This window comes from Lathyrus oleraceus, chromosome 2 (assembly GCF_024323335.1).
Source record: "Lathyrus oleraceus cultivar Zhongwan6 chromosome 2, CAAS_Psat_ZW6_1.0, whole genome shotgun sequence".
NCBI classification, from domain to species: Eukaryota; Viridiplantae; Streptophyta; class Magnoliopsida; order Fabales; family Fabaceae; genus Lathyrus; species Lathyrus oleraceus.
The window spans coordinates 125,138,752-125,161,352 of record NC_066580.1 but is presented as its reverse complement, the minus strand read 5'-3'; the positions used below and the strand labels follow the sequence as shown (position 1 = coordinate 125,161,352).

At 30.5% G+C, this 22,601-nt stretch overlaps 1 long non-coding RNA gene across 2 annotated transcripts; it reads left to right on the top strand.

The window, feature by feature from the left end:
* Positions 1-6,192: 6,192 nt before the first annotated feature.
* On the top strand, positions 6,193-15,551 carry LOC127121223 (uncharacterized). 2 transcript variants are annotated; one of them, XR_007803350.1, is made up of 3 exons: positions 6,193-6,286; positions 6,435-6,525; positions 15,464-15,551. It is a non-coding gene; the product is annotated as an uncharacterized LOC127121223 (long non-coding RNA). The 2 variants fall into 2 exon arrangements; XR_007803349.1 differs by lacking the exon at positions 15,464-15,551 and adding an exon at positions 11,908-11,995.
* The last annotated feature ends 7,050 nt before the right edge of the window (positions 15,552-22,601 follow it).

Below are 22,601 nucleotides of genomic sequence, written 5' to 3'. Positions count from 1 at the left end.
TATGTCACAAATAATACAAACATACAATATAACAAAGGGTAAAAAGTAGGCAAAACCCACTAGGCAAATGATCCCCAGCAGAGTCGCCACTTTTCTGTAGCGGGGTATTCGTTACCTTTAGATTTATTGACTAAATCAAAAGTAAATCATACAATTCGAGTCGCCACCGCACTTCTATTCATCCAAAGGAAATGTTAGAAAGCGAACAAAAACTGAGAAGTTTTATCAAATCAAAAACTAACAAAAATGTCAGAGATCTGGGTAAGGGGGTTGGTTATGCAATGGGAAGGTTTTAAGCACCCAAAACATCCTTAGTACTCTAAGGGAGCCCTTTTCACCAATGTTGTAAGGTAGGTTGGCATTTGTGAAAATATTCGTGCAAACATGATTGGGGAGATGAGAAAAGAATATACAATTTATTTACAATTTTGTATTTGAATGGATAAACCCATTGCCTACGTACCATCTTAAAAGGTAGGATCAAAACCTCATAGTTCAGGGTAAAAATCTCAAAAGAAGTTGGTGAATTGATTGGTCAAAAGCCTTAAAGGTCTTTTGTTATCAAAGGGAGAAAACTCAACCTAAAACCACAAATCCACCATGTGAGGAGAGCTTTAACATACTAGTGAGGGATCCACCCTATAATAAGTATGGAAGACTTATAGTCCAATCACTAAGGATACAGGTGAGGATTACATCAACCACTATGATAATTCAAATCTAATAGCTAATGTTTATGAAAAGCTTTGGCAAAAAGTGGTCATTAGAACCACAAAACAATTGAGTGAGTTGTATTTACAAATGAAAAGTATTCACAAAGTAAGGTCAAAGTTGACTTAAGGATTCAATTCAAAATAAGTGTTATGAAAGGAGTTTGAAAAATCAAAAGCATAGTGCTTAGGTTTCTTATTTTGAAAACAATGTTAATGTTTGCACAAAATTTTGGCTTGGGTTAGAGTGAAGAGAAGAAGAAGAATGGCTAGGTCCTAAACATGCAAAGATGGAGGAAGAGAAATAAAACCACATGGAGTTCCCTTCTTGAGATCATAATGATGATCCAAGTTGCTCCCATCCTTTGGAATTAGCAAGCAATAAGCAAATAACTCAAGCAATCAATCAAACAATCAAGCTCCTAGGAATCTTCCAATTGCTTTTGTATCTCTCACTTTGGATGCTCATGACAATGGTTCTTCTACTTGGCAAGTTTGGATCCCTAGCACACCAGAACACACAAATCAAAAAGTTCCACAATGCAAATAAAGAATGGACAAGAGTGAGATTAGAATTAGGATCCTTTCAATGTTCATCTTCAAGATTAAGCATTCTAAAGGCATTAGGCCTAGTTGCTCTTTGACAATTTTAGCACTCTAAAGGCATGAGGCCTAGTTGCTCTTCAAACTCCATTAGCATAGGTAAGGTCCTAAAATCTAAGTCCTTTTTCCATTTGCATTGAGTTCACACAAACAAAACAAAACAAACACAATAGTATATACACAATAATATGCTCAAGTGAGCAAAAGGCAAATTGCATTAACATAAACATGAGCTCAAGTGAGCTAAGGGCAAAAGCAAATGAAATAATGTACAAGAATATTAAATTGCATTAAAGTAAATTGCAAGAATTAAATGACTTGAATTAAAAGTTAGTCATTAGTAGTTAGTGTCAGTGTGCCATAAAGACAATTTAGCGCTATGTTAAGCAATCGTAAGTGGACTATTGTAGTAGTCACACCTATCTGAGGCCGGTCAATAAAACTATAGGAAACAAACACAAGTTAGAGACCATGACTAGTAAGCCAAGCTCCTACAACTTGCCATGCCAAAAGAAAAGAAGAATGATCTTGTATGGATTTAGGTTTTTTGCTTGACCAATAAGCAACCTATCTCTAATGCAAAGTCATTCACTTGATCTTTGATCAAGATGAATTAGATTTGAATCAAAGAAGGTTAAGCCCCTCATATGTCAAGGCTAACCACCAATCATTAACTCATTTATCAAAAGGAAAAAAAAAGATGAAGAAGAAGAATAAGAATGTACATAAATTGAAATTCAAATGAAATATCCAACACACATTGATCAAATATGAATAGAATCAAAGTCAATCAATGGTAAGCAAAAGTGAGATGAAGCTTAGAAGTCAAGAAACAAATAAAATATTTTTGATATTTTTGAGAACTAAAATAATACTTGAATTAAAATAAACAAACAAAGGTAAAACTTCAAATCCATTTCAAATCAACTTGGAAAATTCCAAATGGATCATCCTAAGTTCAACAAGGTCAAACAAAGTTTGACAAAATTTCCCATCATTTTTGGAATACAGAAACTAATTTTAAACAATTAAAAATGAAGAAAATATAACATAATTGAACTAAAATCTCAAATCAATTAAAAAATTGATGAGAATATTTTTCATAGATTCATCATTATTGAAAAATGTTAAGAAAATATTTTTGCATTTTTTGAATATTGGAAACTATTTTAAATGAATTAAAAATAACCAGAAAAGAGAAAAATCACAAAAAATATTAAATGACATCATAAAAAGTATTAAAAATCATTTTCAGAAAATAGAATTAAAAAGGGAAATAATGCAATTGGTCCCATATTTTTTGGATTTAAAATGAAAGAGATATGAATTTTTGAAATAAAAGGAAATAAAGAAAATAAAATGAAATAAATCAGAAATTGCAAAAATCCTGGCGCGTTGGATCAAGCTCATTAAATGAGGTGGCACATCAGAGGGTTGTGAGGTGGCACCACCGTCTTCTCCGACGAGCAAGCCAGCTCCGGCCAGAGTTGCAGGTTTGCAAAAGTTAACCAACGACGATCCTCATATCATTGGAAAGTTGGGGTGATATACATCACCCCTGTGCCATTGGTTTCCTCTCAAGATTACTATATGAAGAGAAATCTATGATGGAAGTTTATGGTGTTCAACTTGAACTTGATCAAATCATGAAATTAAAAGCTCATATCAAATGCCTCTCTTGTGAGGACTTCAGAGGAACCAACAAACACAAGAAATGATCAATATATATGGAGTTTCGAATCAAAACAGTTTGAGGGAAAACCTTTGAAGAGCAGCTTTCAAACACTTGATCCACTCCAATTCTCTTATGCAGCTCGTTCTTGAGATGGAAAGGAAGTGAGGCTTAGGAATTGAAGCTCAATAATCAACCAAGGAAGTTGAAAATTGAACTGAAAAATTGAGAATGAAAAGCAAAATTCCTTTGAAGTGAAGGGTGGGATTCCAATTCTGCAGAGTGTTAGGCGCCTTAAGGTTGGAAATGAATGAAGCTGAGCACATGTATTTATAGTGAAAGCTGATGCAAGCAAGACAAAATTCATGTGCATGTGGAATGAGAGCCTCCATGCATGGGCCTGTACAGGCGCATGGGAGGCCCAAATGCATTTGGTTTAGCATGATGAAGTCACATAGATCAGGTTTGGACGTGTACATGGCATTGTCATGGAGTGTGCATGAAGTTTTAACAATGTTTCCATAAATGAACATAAATCTTCATCTCTTCGAGAATGCACCTTGCCAAATTGAAACATGGCCTTGTGGGTAATGGTTGGAAAGGTCTTGACATGAGGAACAATTGTTATGTTAAACAAAAATCCATTTGATGTTGGGAAATTAATGAAAACTGATCATAAAGTTCAAGGTGCAAAACATGTGCATGGAAATTTTGCCAAAATGGACCAACTTCAATCCCTTCTGTTTCAATGATGAAAGTCTCAAATGACAAAACCTTCAACATAAAAGTTGTATATCTTTTCAAGAAAATAAATTTGGACTTAAGCTTTGTATCATTTGGATTTTTGATGAGAATGTTATGGACACTTGAAGTTGGACTTTTTCACATTTCAATGACTTTGGTCCAAAGTGACCTATAATGTTTTGCATTATCACATATATTTATTTTATGATTTTGAAATTTTGTCCAACATAACAATTGAATTAGACATCTTTAACTTTCCAATTCATTTGATCCCACCTCAAAATCATGAAAAATTAAGGAGTTAGGTCCTTGGGAAGTTGACCCAAAATTAGGGTTTCAGTCAAAATGACCTATAATGTTTTTAAATGGATGATGACCTTCCGAGCTTCAAATCAATTTTTGATGGACATGAAAGTTGTTCATATGGTTTTTAAGAACATTTTTTCTCTTGGGGTCATCTTCATTCGACAAACTCATCAAAATTTAGATCTCAGTGGATTTCAAAATAGTCAGATGAATTGACTGATCAACTTCTCAAGTCCAAACTTCAAATCTTAATGAATTGATGATTGAGGACACTCAAATAGGCTCATATATGTATGAAATGATGAATGAAATAACTTCCCTTGATTGTATTTGATCATGGGTTGAGGTTGTTTCATGAGCAAGACACAGTCAATGCACAGTTGAATTAGGGTTTCCTTGGGAAACAATCCTCAAACCCTTTGGTTCATCTTGATCAAATTGACAAATTGAAATACTTGGAAGGAATATATGATGATTGAGAGCTTTGGGAACCATTGTCATGCTTACTTTCTCTTTCATCTGACCATTCTTTGAGCATAGGGGCCTCCTAGGAGCCTTGAATCACATGATTGTTCAAGCTACACAACAAACAAAGTTAGTGACATATTTTTGTGCTTTTGGTTAGTGAACAAAATAAGAAAAGCAATAATATACAATTCAAGCATGCTTGGTGGTCTCAAACCAACTCACACAAGTCCCACCATAGGGTTAACGAGCCAAGATGCTATGATCCTTGAGGCAAATGCAATGTGCAATGATATGATGCCATGAGGGATCTTAGGGTCAAAATTAGGATCTTACAAGTTGACTTCATCAAAACATATATTTAGAGGGGCTTGACTTCCCAAATATTTTAAGAGTAACTACATAGATTAATTTTTTATTTTACTTGTTTTTTATAATTTTTTGTGATAAAAATATATAATACTAAAAATTATTTTTTTTAAAACTGAACAAACATGTCTGAGAAATATTTTTTGAGTGATATTGTTTTTAATATAATTTTCTAATGTTATTTATTCTTTCCAAAAAAAACTATTCTAACAAAGAATAAACAACAATTGTGGAAAAATAATTTTGTATTTGTCTATTTGAAAAATAATTGTTTTTATATAATTATATATATATATATATATATATATATATATATATATATATATATATATATATATATATATATATATATATATATATATATATATATATATATATATATATATATATATATATATTCTTTGAGAGTAAAAAATTGATATACATGTACTTAAAAAATAATTATACTTTCAACATTCTTACTTTCTTTTTTATGGTATAAAATTGAAATTATTATAAAATATCCCAATTAAAAAAGAAAATTCTTTTTTATGGTATCAATTTGAAATCATTATAAAATATCCCAGATTGAAAAGAAAAATTCTTTTTTATGAAATATAATTAAAATTATTGTTAAATATTCCAATAAAAAAAGAATACTCTTTTTTATGGTATAAAATCGAAATCATTATAAATTAAAACTTTAACCAACATATCAGATTGAAAAAGTATATAAATTGAAATATATAATTGTTTTTTACCAAAAAATTCATAGAAGTTCAAATACACTGATACTCATTCATTGGAGTTTATTGACCAACCTATGAAATTGAAAAACTATATAAATGGAAATATATAATTTTTTTAATAAATCATAGAATGCTTATATCATATATCACGGAAATATATAATTGTTTTTGGCCGAAAATTTCATAGATCATATACCTTGATACTCTTTTATTGAAATTTATGGACCAACACTTCGAGATTGAAAAAATATATAAATGGAAAGATATAATTGTTATTTTTAATAAATATATCTCATAAATATATAAATGTTTTTGACCAAAAATTTCATAAAAATTCAGATACATTGATCCTCTTTCATTGGAATTTATTGACCAACATATATATGATTGAAAAAATATATAAATGGAAATATATAAATTTTTTCTTATATCACATAATGCTTCTATTCTATATATATCACAAACATATATAATTTTTCTTTATCAAAAATTTCATAAAAGCTGATACTATTTTATTGGAATTTATTGCCCAACGTATGAATAGGAAATGCCTATAAATAACACAGGAAACATGTGATGGAAAGGAAGGAAAAAAAGAAGAAGATAGTTGACAAATATACCTTTCAAAATGGTGAAATCCATCTCAAACTTGTTCCAATTTTTTGTTGTTCTAGTTTTGGTTGCAGCTGGTAAGTTTATACCGGTTTTTTATCATTCATTGTGAATATGTGCTATTATATATATTTTTATTCTTATTTTCTAACAAAAACGCAAAATTTTATAATTATTTGAATTTGAAATACTTAATGTTAACTCTAATATGTTTTATGACACAAGTTTGGAACATGGGATTACAACAAGTGGATTGTGAAAAGATATGTGTATCACCTATGGGAGAATGTGGTCCAGCCGGAGATTGTGCTGAAAGGTGTAGAGTCTCATATGCTGGCGGGGAAGGTTCCTGCACTCTTGGCTTATGTAGTTGTACTCATGGATGTGATTGAAGGGCTTTAAATTATTAATAGTGTCATTTTTTTATAATTTTTATTTTAATATAAACTATTTATATGATAAAACATATGATATTTATTCAGACACATCAATTTTTGTTAAGTTTTGTTAAGTTTTGTTCACAATAGGTAATATTCATGCATTAAATTTTGTTTGAATTGAGAAAACCGCATTGTGACATGATTTGATTCAACCTATCAAGCAAATCAATATTGTGAGTGGAATAATTTGGTGGCTAAAAATATCGAAAAAGAAAATAGGTTACACCAAAATTAAATTAAATTTTATATATTGTTATAAATGATTCAAAACTATAAGAAGGTTTAGATAAACATCGTCATGCTACTTGACAACATAATAACTTATGTCCATTTTAACCACTTATGCCCAAATCCCATCTTTTGGGAAATATATCTTAAATAATTCCAAGACACACAATCATATGCCTATTCAATATTTACTTTGAAAAGCATAAACTCTTTCGTCTTCCTCTTTGCAAAGTCCACTAAATCGTTAATTACCAATACTCCATCAAACATCTGCCTATTAGGTATGGAAGTTGATTGACTCTCCAAAATTACGGATCCAACTACTTTCTTTAATTTAGTAGTCAAAAGCTTAAAAGTTATTATGTATAAAGAACCTATAAGGTAAATAGATCTAAATTCAACAACTTTTTGAGGGTTGATAGCTTTTGGAATCATAGCGGAAAACATTCAGTGATGGCTTTAGGCAGCTTAGCGTTTTTATGGAATTTATTCACAAAATCCAAAATATTTTCCCTTAGAACTTCCTAACATTTTAAATAAAACATATATTGAAGACATCCAGATCGTGACTTTTATCACTCCCACAAAGCCAAATTTTTTCTTTGATTTCATCTAAACTAAATTGCTCTTCTAACATGATCAAAATGTTCTTGAAAGTTTCCCATAATTGACTCCTTCCAAATCATACCTTCTAACATTAGGTTCTTGGATTCTACTTTTAAAATGGTTATGAAACTCCACTTTGACTTGCTCCTCTTGATCAATTCTACTCATAACATGTTTAGACCCATGATATTTTTACTCCTTAACCTTCTGTTCATAACTGAATGAATGGATGTACATATTGTTTTGGTCAAGGAATGGATGTTCATAGTTGTTGTTGGTTTATATTCATCCTTTATATCATCTCCATATTGTAAGTTTTTCATTACTTCTGCATTTCTTTAACATGTCTGTGTTCACAAAGATTTTATAAAATAAAATTATATAAACTTATTCAACTATTCATGATTTTATGGAAGATGTAGAAATTTGGATAGATAGTATTTTTCAATCTCTTTGTCATGTTCAATTTTGATTCCTTTCTACTATTTAATTTGTTGATTTTTAAGATAGGTATGAATTAAAAATAAAAAACAGATATTAACAAAGGTTAAAAATATCAAAAGAAATACAAAATTAAAACATGTAAGTATCAAATCTCACAATTTATAATGAAAATTTTAGTAACATAATCAAATTCAGACTAATCAAATTCAGACTGACTTTTCATATACACAAAAGAGTGAATATTCTTTTAAATTTTAGGAGACATTGACTACGTGAAAATAGTCATACGAAAGAAATAAATGGTGTTTGAAAAAATCAACCCAAAAATTAGTTAGAAAAACATAGGTACCCATTATTGAATTGACAAAACAAATTTTTCTTCGCATAAGCCGCAATAGAATTACATAAATTTCTTTTTTCTACCATCTGAAATGTGCTCTAGTCTTATAAGTCATATTTTTTTCTAAAGCAATCTCCATGCTTCTCCTTCTCATATTTTAACCCTTCATGTTTGGTTCAATTTCAAATTTGTTTCTATAATTATGGATCGGTTACTAATTTTCAGATTGTGGTTTTATTAAGGCGTCGATTATAACGTAAAAAATCGTAGATTAACCTATTGATTAACTTAACTCACAAAACAAGAATTGCAAAAACTGAATTTTCTGAAGTCAAATTGAATACTCGTTATTAATATATCAAATACTGAGAGATTCATCATTTTAGGAATTGAGTAGGAATTCTAGTGCAAACTACAAATTCAGCCGGACATGATAATTCTTTACCAGACACACTTAGCAATCTGATAAAGGGAGAGACATAGAGAGCATTTTCTATTATAACCATTTTCATTTATGAAAAGTTAGTTATAAGATGGGATAAATCTTTACATTTATATATGCAAACATCTTTCCTTTATAGCAAATTCATTACTTACAAATTGACACTCATCACTACAATATAACAAACTTGAGTGGTTTGTTACTCGATAGGAAAAACAAGTTCTAAGTTAATGCAGAACAACATAGATGATTTTCAATTTAACTATATTGTTTTGCTATGATTAACGGCCATTTATTTTACTTTAAAAAAGCTTTTTTTCTTCTATTTTTAAAATGGTATGTATAAAAATCTTTTTAAAATATTAAAAAAAAAGTTTCATTTTTTATTAATTAAAAGACTAATTTTGAGATCTTATAACATAAATATACATTATTTAAAATTTTAACAGAATCAAAATCATATTTATTTTCGAAAATATGTATTTCTAAAATGATTTTTATAAAAAGCTATTTGAAATAACTTTAAATTTAATTGATATTTTGAAATTTTAATATTAAAAAATAATAATAAAAGACTAATATATCTAAAATAATATTGTATGTTCAGTATGTATCTGGATTGTAACTTTGTTCCTTTTGTATTGGGTTGCACCCCTTGTGCGTATTAATACAAGTGATTATCAAAAAAAAAGAAAAATAGGGTAAATGCTGAAAAGATAAAGAACAAGAGAGGTATCTTAGTTGCCCTCACAAATCGAGAATACTCCGGTACCCTTTCAACCTGAAAGAAATTTTACTATTGTTAGGACTTTTACACGACTCTAACAAACCATCAAGAACAATTCTCTTGGATTTTTTTTGTATATATATCAATCACTATTATTGATCTTCTCTTTTAAGTAACAATTTACCAAGATATACAGGTGCTCAAAAGTATATGAATAATGCTGAAACTTTTCTGGACATATTTGATAAAGTGTGCAAAAAAATCTCAATGAAAATTTTAATGTCAAAACACTTGTTTAAAAATTGAGATACTAAATTATTTGAAATTGTAAATGAAAGAAGGGATTTGAAATCTGAAAGATAAGAGTATTTATAGGAGCATTACACCCTTTTGAAAATGTAGGAGTTCATCAAACAATACAATTGTTTAATGGTGTAAAAGCTGAAAAGCTTAAAAAAGTTTTGCACTGAAAAGGCATTGGTTCAGCGATGTAACCAGTTACCTCACTGTAACGATAAAAAAAGATTTCAAAAAATATGTTCATGTAACCGGTTACCTCAGTGATGTAACCGCTTGCCTCACTGAAAAATTGCCAAAAACTTTGAATTCTAGTTCTATCAAAATTCATCTAACCGATTACCTCACTCATGTAACCGGTTAAACTCTAGTAAAAAGTGAAAAATAATTGTTTAAACTTCTTTTAAAGCAATCGCAATGTGATAAAATGATAGTTATGCATATCTATGAAATTGTAGATAATTTTGAGCAATAAAACAAAACTAATTTTCTTGAAGTAGCAATCTTGATTCATAGCCTTCTTAATCTTTTGTTCATCCTTTCTTGATACACATGAATATTAGTTGACATCATCAAAACATATATTTGGAGGGACTTGACTTCCCCAATATTTTAAGAGTAACTACATAGATTAATTTTTCATTTTACTTGTTTTTTATAATTTTTTGTGATAAAAATATATAACACTAAATTTTTATTTTTTTAAATTGAACAAACATGTCTGAGAAATATTTTTTGAGTGATATTGTTTTTAATATAATTTTCTAATGTTATCTATTCTTTCCCAAAAAAACTATTCTTACAAAGAAAAAACAACAATTATGGAAAAATAATTTTGTATTTGTCTATTAGAAAAATAATTGTTTTTAAATTAATATATATATATATATATATATATATATATATATATATATATTCTTTGAGAGAAAAAAATTGATATACATATACTTAAAAAATAGTTATACTTTCAACATTCTTACTTTCTTTTTTATGGTATAAAAATGAAATTATTATAAAATATCCCAATTAAAAAAGAAAATTATTTTTGATGGTATCAATTTGAAATCATTATAAAATATCCCAGATTGAAAAGAAAAATTCATTTTTATGAAATATAATTAAAATTATTGTTAAATATTCCAATAAAAAAATAATACTCTTTTTTATGGTTTAAAATCGAAATCATTATAAATAAAAACTTTAACCAACATATCAGATTGAAAAAGTATATAAATGGAAATATATAATTGTTTTTTACCAAAAAATTCATAGAAGTTCAAATACACTGATACTCATTCATTGGAGTTTATTGACCAACCTATGAAATTGAAAAACTATATAAATGGAAATATATAATTTTTTTAAGAAATCATAGAATGCCTATATCATATATCACGGAAATATATAATTGTTTTTCGCCGAAAATTTCATAGATCATATACCTTGATACTCTTTTATTGAAATTTATGGACCAACACTTCGAGATTGAAAAAATATATAAATGGAAAGATATAATTGTTATTTTTAATAAATATATCTCATAAATATATAAATGTTTTTGACCAAAAATTTTCATAAAAATTCAGATACATTGATCCTCTTTCATTGGAATTTATTGACCAACATATATGATTGAAAAGTATATAAATGGAAATATATAAATGTTTTTTTATATATCACATAATGCTTCTATTATATATATATCACAAACATATATAATTTTTCTTTATCAAAAATTTCATAAAAGCTGATACTATTTTATTGGAATTTATTGCCCAACGTATGAATAGGAAGTGCCTATAAATAACATAGGAAACATGTGATGGAAAGGAAGGGAAAAAAGAGGAAGATAGTTGACAAATATACCTTTCAAAATGGTGAAATCCATCTCAAACTTGTTCCAATTTTTTGTTGTTCTAGTTTTGGTTGCAGCTGGTAAGTTTATACCGATTGTTTATCATTCATTGTGAATTTGTGCTATTATATATTTTTTTATTCTTATTTTCTAACAAAAACGCAAAATTTTATAATTATTTGAATTTGAAATACTTAATGTTAACTCTAATATGTTTTATGACACAAGTTTGGAACATGAGATTACAACAAGTGGATTGTGAAAAGATATGTGTATCACCTATGGGAGAATGTGGTCCAGCTGGAGATTGTGCTGAAAGGTGTAGAGTCTCATATGCTGGTGGGGAAGGTTCCTGCACTCTTGGCCTATGTAGTTGTACTCATAGATGTGATTGAAGGGCTTTAAATTATTAATAGTGTCATTTTTTTATAATTTTAATTTTAATATAAACTATTTATCTGATGAAACATATGATATTTATTCAGACACATATTAATTTTTGTTAAGTTTTGTTCGCAATAGGTAATATTCATGCATTAAATTTTGTTTGAATTGAGAAAACCGCATTGTGACATATGACTTGATTCAACCTGTCAAGAAAATCAATAATGTGAGTGGAATAATTTGGTGGCAAAAAATACCGAAAAAGAAAATAGGTTACACCAAAATTAAGTTTATTTTTATATATTGTTATAGATATTCAAAACTATAAGAATATTTAGATAAACATCGTCATGCTACTTGACAACACAATAACTTATGTCCATTTTAACCACTTATGCCCAAATCCCATCTTTTGTGAAATATATCTTAAATAATTCCAAGACACACAATCATATGGCTTTTCAATATTTACTTTGAAAAGCATACACTCTTTTGTCTTCCTCTTTGCAAAGTCCACTAAATCGTTAATTACCAAAACTCCATCAAACATATGCCTATTAGGTATGGAAGTTGATTGACTCTCCAAAATTACGGATCCAACTACTTTCTTCAATTTAGTAGTCAAAAACTTAAAAGTTATTATGTATAAAGAACCTATAAGGTAAATAGATCTAAATTCAACAACTTTTTGAGGGTTGATAGTTTTTTGAATCATAGTGGAAAACATTCAGTGATGGCTTTAGGCAGCTTAGCGTTTTTATGGAATTTATTCACAAAATCCAAAATATTTTCCCTTAGAACTTCCTAACATTTTAAATAAAACATATATTGAAGACATCCAGATCGTGACTTTTATCACTCCCACAAAGCCAAATTTCTTCTTTGATTTCATCTAAACTAAATTGCTCTTCTAACATGATCAAAATGTTCTTGAAAGTTTCCCATAATTGACTCCTTCCAAATCATACCTTCTAACATTAGGTTCTTGGATTCTACTTTTAAAATGGTTATGAAACTCCACTTTGACTTGCTCCTCTTGATCAATTCTACTCATAACATGTTTAGACCCATGATATTTTTACTCCTTAACCTTCTGTTCATAACTGAATGAATGGATGTACATATTGTTTTGGTCAAGGAATGGATGTTCATAGTTGTTGTTGGTTTATATTCATCCTTTATATCATCTCCATATTGTAAGTTTTTCATTACTTCTGCATTTCTTTAACATGTCTGTGTTCACAAAGATTTTATAAAATAAAATTATATAAACTTATTCAACTATTCATGATTTTATGGAAGATGTAGAAATTTGGATAGATAGTATTTTTCAATCTCTTTGCCATGTTCAATTTTGATTCCTTTCTACTATTTAATTTGTTGATTTTTAAGATAGGTATGAATTAAAAATAAAAAACAGATATTAACAAAGGTTAAAAATATCAAAAGAAATACAAAATTAAAACATGTAAGTATCAAATCTCACAATTTATAATGAAAATTTTAGTAACATAATCAAATTCAGACTAATCAAATTCAGACTGACTTTTCATATACACAAAAGAGTGAATATTCTTTTAAATTTTAGGAGACATTGACTACGTGAAAATAGTCATACGAAAGAAATAAATGGTGTTTGAAAAAATCAACCCAAAAAATTAGTTAGAAAAACATAGGTACCCATTATTGAATTGACAAAACAAATTTTTCTTCGCATAAGCCGCAATAGAATTACATAAATTTCTTTTTTTCTACCATCTGAAATGTGCTCTAGTCTTATAAGTCATATTTTTTTCTAAAGCAATCTCCATGCTTCTCCTTCTCATATTTTAACCCTTCATGTTTGGTTCAATTTCAAATTTGTTTCTATAATTATGGATCGGTTACTAATTTTCAGATTGTGGTTTTATTAAGGCGTCGATTATAACGTAAAAAATCGTAGATTAACCTATTGATTAACTTAACTCACAAAACAAGAATTGCAAAAACTGAATTTTCTGAAGTCAAATTGAATACTCGTTATTAATATATCAAATACTGAGAGATTCATCATTTTAGGAATTGAGTAGGAATTCTAGTGCAAACTACAAATTCAGCCGGACATGATAATTCTTTACCAGACACACTTAGCAATCTGATAAAGGGAGAGACATAGAGAGCATTTTCTATTATAACCATTTTCATTTATGAAAAGTTAGTTATAAGATGGGATAAATCTTTACATTTATATATGCAAACATCTTTCCTTTATAGCAAATTCATTACTTACAAATTGACACTCGTCACTACAATATAACAAACTTGAGTGGTTTGTTACTCGATAGGAAAAACAAGTTCTAAGTTAATGCAGAACAACATAGATGATTTTCAATTTAACTATATTGTTTTGCTATGATTAACGGCCATTTATTTTACTTTAAAAAAGCTTTTTTTTCTTCTATTTTTAAAATGGTATGTATAAAAATCTTTTTAAAATATTAAAAAAAAAGTTTCATTTTTTATTAATTAAAAGACTAATTTTGAGATCTTATAACATAAATATACATTATTTAAAATTTTAACAGAATCAAAATCATATTTATTTTCGAAAATATGTATTTCTAAAATGATTTTTATAAAAAGCTATTTGAAATAACTTTAAATTTAATTGATATTTTGAAATTTTAATATTAAAAAATAATAATAAAAGACTAATATATCTAAAATAATATTGTATGTTCAGTATGTATCTGGATTGTAACTTTGTTCCTTTTGTATTGGGTTGCACCCCTTGTGCGTATTAATACAAGTGATTATCAAAAAAAAAGAAAAATAGGGTAAATGCTGAAAAGATAAAGAACAAGAGAGGTATCTTAGTTGCCCTCACAAATCGAGAATACTCCGGTACCCTTTCAACCTGAAAGAAATTTTACTATTGTTAGGACTTTTACACGACTCTAACAAACCATCAAGAACAATTCTCTTGGATTTTTTTTGTATATATATCAATCATTATTATTGATCTTCTCTTTTAAGTAACAATTTACCAAGATATACAGGTGCTCAAAAGTATATGAATAATGCTGAAACTTTTCTGGACATATTTGATAAAGTGTGCAAAAAAATCTCAATGAAAATTTTAATGTCAAAACACTTGTTTAAAAATTGAGATACTAAATTATTTGAAATTGTAAATGAAAGAAGGGATTTGAAATCTGAAAGATAAGAGTATTTATAGGAGCATTTTTGTTGTTCTAGTTTTGGTTGCAACTGGTAAGTTTATACCGATTGTTTATCATTCATTGTGAATTTGTGCTATTATATATTTTTTTATTCTTATTTTCTAACAAAAACGCAAAATTTTATAATTATTTGAATTTGAAATACTTAATGTTAACTCTAATATGTTTTATGACACAAGTTTGGAACATGGGATTACAACAAGTGGATTGTGAAAAGATATGTGTATCACCTATGGGAGAATGTGGTCCAGCTGGAGATTGTGCTGAAAGGTGTAGAGTCTCATATGCTGGTGGGGAAGGTTCCTGCACTCTTGGCCTATGTAGTTGTACTCATAGATGTGATTGAAGGGCTTTAAATTATTAATAGTGTCATTTTTTTTATAATTTTAATTTTAATATAAACTATTTATCTGATGAAACATATTATATTTATTCAGACACATATTAATTTTTGTTAAGTTTTGTTCGCAATAGGTAATATTCATGCATTAAATTTTGTTTGAATTGAGAAAACCGCATTGTGACATATGACTTGATTCAACCTGTCAAGAAAATCAATAATGTGAGTGGAATAATTTGGTGGCAAAAAATACCGAAAAAGAAAATAGGTTACACCAAAATTAAGTTTATTTTTATATATTGTTATAGATATTCAAAACTATAAGAATATTTAGATAAACATCGTCATGCTACTTGACAACACAATAACTTATGTCCATTTTAACCACTTATGCCCAAATCCCATCTTTTGTGAAATATATCTTAAATAATTCCAAGACACACAATCATATGGCTTTTCAATATTTACTTTGAAAAGCATACACTCTTTTGTCTTCCTCTTTGCAAAGTCCACTAAATCGTTAATTACCAAAACTCCATCAAACATATGCCTATTAGGTATGGAAGTTGATTGACTCTCCAAAATTACGGATCCAACTACTTTCTTCAATTTAGTAGTCAAAAACTTAAAAGTTATTATGTATAAAGAACCTATAAGGTAAATAGATCTAAATTCAACAACTTTTTGAGGGTTGATAGTTTTTGGAATCATAGTGGAAAACATTCAGTGATGGCTTTAGGCAGCTTAGCGTTTTTATGGAATTTATTCACAAAATCCAAAATATCTTCCCTTAGAACTTCCTAACATTTTAAATAAAACCTATATTGAAGACATCCGGATCGGGACTTTTATCACTCCCACAATGCCAAATTACTTCTTTGTTTCATCTAAACTAAATTGCTCTTCTAACATGATCAAGAGGTTCTTGAAAGTTTCCCATAATTGACTCCTTCCAAATCATACCTTCTAACATTAGGTTCTTGGATTCTACTTTTAAAATGGTTATGAAACTCCACTTTGACTTGCTCCTCTTGATCGATTATACTCATAACACGTTTAGACCCATGATATTTTTACTCCTTAACCTTCTGTTCATAACTGAATGAATGGACGTTCATATTGTTTTGGTCAAGGAATGGATGTTCATAGTTGTTGTTGGTTTATATTCATCCTTTGTATCATCTCCATACGGTAAGTTTTTCATTACTTTTGCATTTCTTTGACATTTCTGTGTTCATAAAGATTTTATAAAATAAAAGTATATACACTTATTCAACTATTCATGATTTTATGAAAGATGTAGAAATTTGGATAGATAGTATTTTTCAATCTCTTTTCCATGTTCAATTTTGATTCCTTTCTACTATTTAATTTGTTGATTTTTAAGATAGGTATGAATTCAAAATAAAAAACACATATTAACAAAAGGTTAAAAATATCAGAAGAAATACAAATTGAAACATGTAAGTATCAAATCTCACAATTTATAATGAAAATTTTAGTCGTGAGTAATAACGTTACTCCTTATGTAATAACTACCATAATCAAATTCAGACTGACTTTACATATACACAAAAGAGTGAATATTCTTGTAAACTTTAGCAGACGTTGACTACGTGAAAATACTCATATGAAAGAAATAAATGGTGTTTGAAAAAATCAACCCAAAAAATTAGTTAGAAAAACATACATACCCCATTATTGAATTCACAAAGCATATTTTTCTTCGCATAAGCCGCAATAGAATTACATAACTTTCTTTTTTCCTACCATCTGAAATGTGTTCTAGTCTTATAAATCATATTTTTTTCTAAAGCGATCTGTAGATGTTTTTGATTGGCTGCATTTTATGTTAAAACACTTACTGTACTTAGATGTCTTGACTGATGTCATGACATGCTTAAGTAGTATGCTGCAGGATTAGCTAATACAGGTTTTACTGGATGTCAAACTGAATGTTATGACATTCATTCATGACAACATTTTCTAGATGTCAAACTGAATGTTATGACATTCATCCTTGACAGCAAATGCTAAAGTATAGGCTAATTTCTCTGTTATGTTTCAGTATTTATCTCAGGCTGATTTTCAGGAAACTAACAGCTGTGCTAAAATTAAGAGACCTAGCATGTAGTCTATTTGTTAGCACCCTAATGTGTGGAAATTAGGTTAACTTGCTTAACCCTAGTTTTATGAAATTCAAGTTCAAGACCCAAGTACTGCATTATAAAAGGATGGCAATCCTACTTTCAGCAATTCAGCGATTTGAAGCGTGAAGAATTCAATATATCATTATATATCATTGATGTACTTTCATTGTGTTTTGAATTAGGTTGTACTTGTGAGCCAAGCAATTATCACCTAGATGATTGCATTGGACTAGGGTGTTTATTGAGTTGTAATTGTTGTGTCACTCTAAGCTTTTAAGCGTGAGTGTTGCGTTTCTTGATTAAAGCTTTTAAGCACAATCAAGAGTTGTTTGAAGTATATCTTCACCACTGACTTTAAAATTCTTAATGGTTGTAATCACTGTTGTTATTGAGGGGGGTGAGTAGATACTCAGGTCTTAGTTTAGATTGAAGTTGCATTGGGTAGGTCTTAAGTGATAGGATTAAACTGGTGGTTTAAGTCCTGAATTAATACCTCTTATAGTGGATTTCCTCCCTGGCTTGGTAGCCCCCAGAGTAGGTGTGTTTGTCACCAAACTGGGTAAACAATTGTCTGTGTCATTTACTGCTTTTTACATTTACTTTCTGCATACATTACCTGTCTGTGCAGAATTGGATGTCATAACATCTAGTATGACATCGATAGTCTGTTACTAGAATTTAAATTGGTATCAGAGCAGGCACCCTGCCTTTTTCTGGGTGAGATCTAGGGACGTTACTTTCTAGTACCATGGACAAGGATGTAGGATTCTCAAATAGACCATCCATGCTGGATGGTTCTAACTATGATGACTGGAAACCTCGTATGATAGCCTTCTTGAGGTCTCTGGATAGCAAGGTCTGGAGAGCTGTCAACAAAGGATGGGAACATCCAACGAAGACAGGTAAAGATGGAATCATTATGCAAATTCCTGAAGAAGAGTGGGACAAAGAGCAAGAGGCATTAGCCCTTGGAAACTCTAAGGCTTTGAATGCACTGTTCAATGGGATAAATAAGAACATTTTCAGACTAGTGCATCACTGTGAACTGGCTAAAGAAGTTTGGGATACTCTAAAAAAAACTCATGAAGGTACCTCCAAGGTAAGGATGTCTAAACTCCAGATGCTGACTACTAAGTTTGAAAATCTGAGGATGAAAGAGGATGAGACAATTCATGACTTCCACATGAATATTCTTGAAATTGCCAACACTTCTGGAGGCTTAGGAGAGAAAATGTCTGAAGAAAAACTTGTAAGAAAGATTCTCAGATCATTGCCCAAGAGATTTGCCATGAAGGTTACTGCTATAAAAGAGGCTCAAGATATCTGCAATATGAAGGTTGATGAGCTTATTGGTTCTCTCCAAACTTTTGAAATGGGCTTGTGTGAGAATGTTGAAAAGAAAAACAAAAGCATAGCTTTTGTATCAAATACTGAAGAGGATTCAGAAGAAGGAAATATTGGAGGTGATGAAAGTATATCAGAAGCTATAGCCATGCTTGAAAGACAGCTCAACAAGTTCATAAAGAAGATTGATCAAAAAGGTAGACCAAATGTCAAGAACACTTCATCTGACATCAGTAGAAGATCAAAATCTGAAGAAAAGTCAAACCAAGGCAAGGGAATCCAGTGTCATGGATGTGAAGGTTTTGGACACATTAGAGCTGAATGTCCTACCTTCCTCAAGAAGCAAAAGAAGGGACTATCTGTCACCTGGTCTGATGGAGACTCTGAGAGTGAATCAGAAGGAGAATCTGCAAAACATGTCACGGTACTAATAGTGTCTGTGCCTCTGATGATGACTCAAGTGGAGATGAACTTACATTTGATGAACTTGATGCTTCATATAAAGAGTTATGTGTCAAAAGTGCAGAAGTGTGTCTACAAGGAGAAAAGCAGAAGAAACTTATCAAGGAGCTAGAAGCTGAGAAGAAGAAGCGTTTGACAGTCATAGATGATCTAAATGGTGAGATAACCTTGCTGACCTCTAAGCTAGATCAAATAAAAAAATCCATCAGAATGCTGAATAAAGGAACTGACACTTTGGAAGAAATTCTAAAGGTGGGACAGAAATCAGGAACCATGTCTGGTTTAGGCTTTGTTAAGGAATCCTCATCTGAATTCAAAAGCTCAAAGGCTGAAGTTCAGAAAATCAAGCAGAAGTCACAACCAATGTCACAACATCATGGAAACAGGAGGATTAACCATCAAAAGAAGAAATTTCAAAGATGGAGATGCCACTACTGTGGAAGATTTGGTCACATAAAACCCTTCTGTTACAGGTTGCATGGTTATCCTAACCAGACCCCTCAAGTCAGACCTAAGCAGAAGGCACCTAAGCATAATGCCCCTATCAAGAAACAACAATGGGTTTCTAGAATAGCTCACACATCTCTAAGGGCATCTACCAAAGAAGACTGGTATTTTGATAGTGGTTGCTCAAGACATATGACTGGGATGAATAACTTATTGGTAGATATACAACCTCATACTACCAGTTATGTGACCTTTGGTGATGGAGCTAAAGGAAAAATCAAAGGTGTTGGTAAGCTGGACAGTCATGGAGTTCCAGAACTGAATAATATGTTGTTAGTAAAAGGACTAACTGCTAATCTCATCAGCATAAGCCAGCTATGTGATCAAGGCTTCAATGTACAGTTCACTAAGAAAGAATGTGTTGTGACAAATGGAGAAAATAAGGAAGTTATGAGAGGATCCAGATCCAAAGATAACTGCTATCTATGGGAACCTAAAGTCTCAAACTACTCCTCAATGTGCTTCTTAGCCAAGGAAGAAAAGGAAGTGAAGTTGTGACATAGAAGACTTGGACATCTTCATTTAAGAGGAATGAAAAAGATCATATCCAAGGAAGCAGTTAGAGGAATCCCAAAGCTGCTTATTGATGAAGGAAAAGTCTATGGAGAATGTCAGGTTGGCAAGCAAACCAAGATGTCACATCCTAAGCTTGGACTTCCTACAACATCCAAAACTCTAGAACTTATGCACATGGACTTAATGGGACCTATGCAGGTTGAAAGTCTTGGTGGGAAGAGATATGCTTATGTGGTTGTTGATGACCATTCCAGATACACATGGATAAGCTTCATCAGAGAAAAATTAGATGCATTTGATGTCTTCAAAGATCTATGCATAAGACTCTAAAGAGAAAAGGATAGTTGTGTTATCAGAATAAGAAGTGACCATGGAAAGGAGTTTAAAAATTCCAAGTTTTATGATTTCTGCTCATCTGAAGGAATAAGTCATGAGTTTTCCTCACCTATTACTCCTCAGCAAAATGGAGTAGTTGAAAGAAAGAACAGAACTATTCAAGAATCTGCTAGAGCTATGATTCATGCAAAGAAGCTTCCTATGCACTTTTGGGCTGAAGATATGAATACAGCTTGCTATGTTCACAACAGAGTTACCTTGAGAAAGGGAACCTCTTCCACTCTGTATGAAATATGGAAAGGCAGAAAACCTACTGTGAAGTACTTTCATATCTTTGGAAGCAAATGTTACATTCTTACAGATCGTGAACAGAGAAGAAAAATGGACCCCAAAAGTGATGAGGGTATATTCCTGGGATACTCTACTAACAGCAGAGCATACAGAGTTTTCAACTCCAGAACTAATGTCCTGATGGAATCCATAAATATCATTGTTGATGATAAAGATGAAGAATCCAATGTCATAGAGGATGTTGGAACATTCCTTGAGACTTCAACAGAAAATGTATAGGATACTCCTACTGGACTTGAGTTAGAAGCATCCAACAAGGTGCCTTCTATCAGGATTCAGAAAGACCACCCTAAGGATCTTATCATAGGAGATCCCAATAGTGGTGTGATTACCAGATCAAGGGAGAATAGCTCAAATTCCTGCTTTGTACCCAAGGTTAAACCTAAAAATGTGAAAGAAGCTCTGACTGATGAATATTGGATCAATGCTATGCAATATGAACTGGAGCAGTTTAAAAGGAATGAAGTATGGGAGTTAGTTCCAAGACCTGAAGGGACTAACATCATTGGTACCAACTGGATTTACAAGAACAAGTTTGATGAGAAAGGAGTAATCACTAGGAATAAAGCAAGACTAGTGGCACAAGGGTATACTCAAGTTGAAGGGGTTGATTTTGATGATGCTTTTGCACCTGTTGCAAGACTTGAGTCAATAAGGTTGCTGTTAGGTGTTGCCTGAATTCTGAAGTTCAAATTGTTCCAAATGGATGTGAAGAGTGCCTTTTTAAATGGCTACTTGAATGAAGAAGTCTATGTGGAACAACCTAAAGGGTTCAGTGATCCTAATCTATCAAAACATGTATACAAGTTGAGGAAAGCTTTGTATGGATTGAAGCAAGCTCCTAGAGCTTGGTATGAGAGGCTGACTGAATTTCGGACTACTAATGGTTACAGAAAAGGAGGGATAGATAAGACTTTATTTGTGAAGGATGAAGACGGAAAAATCATGATTGCCCAAATATATGTGGATGATATTGTCTTTGGTGGAATGTCAGATAGAATGGTGAAACATTTTGTTAACCAGATGCAATCTGAATTTGAAATGAGTTTGGTTGGGGAATTGACTTATTTTCTTGGACTGCAAGTTAAACAGATGGAAGATTCTATGTTTCTCTCCCAAAGCAAATATGCCAAGAACATAGTTAAGAAGTTTGGTATGGATAATGCTAGTCACAAAAGAACTCCTGCACCTACTCATTTAAAGTTAACCAAAGATGAAGGAGGTTCTAGTATTGATCAATTCTTGTATAGAAGCATGATAGGTAGCCTACTATACCTAACTGCTAGTAGACCTGATATTGCCTATGCAGTTGGTGTGTGTGCTAGATACCAAGCAGAACCCGAAGCGAGTCACTTAAATCAAGTCAAGAGGATTCTCAAGTATATTAATGGGACTTGTGATT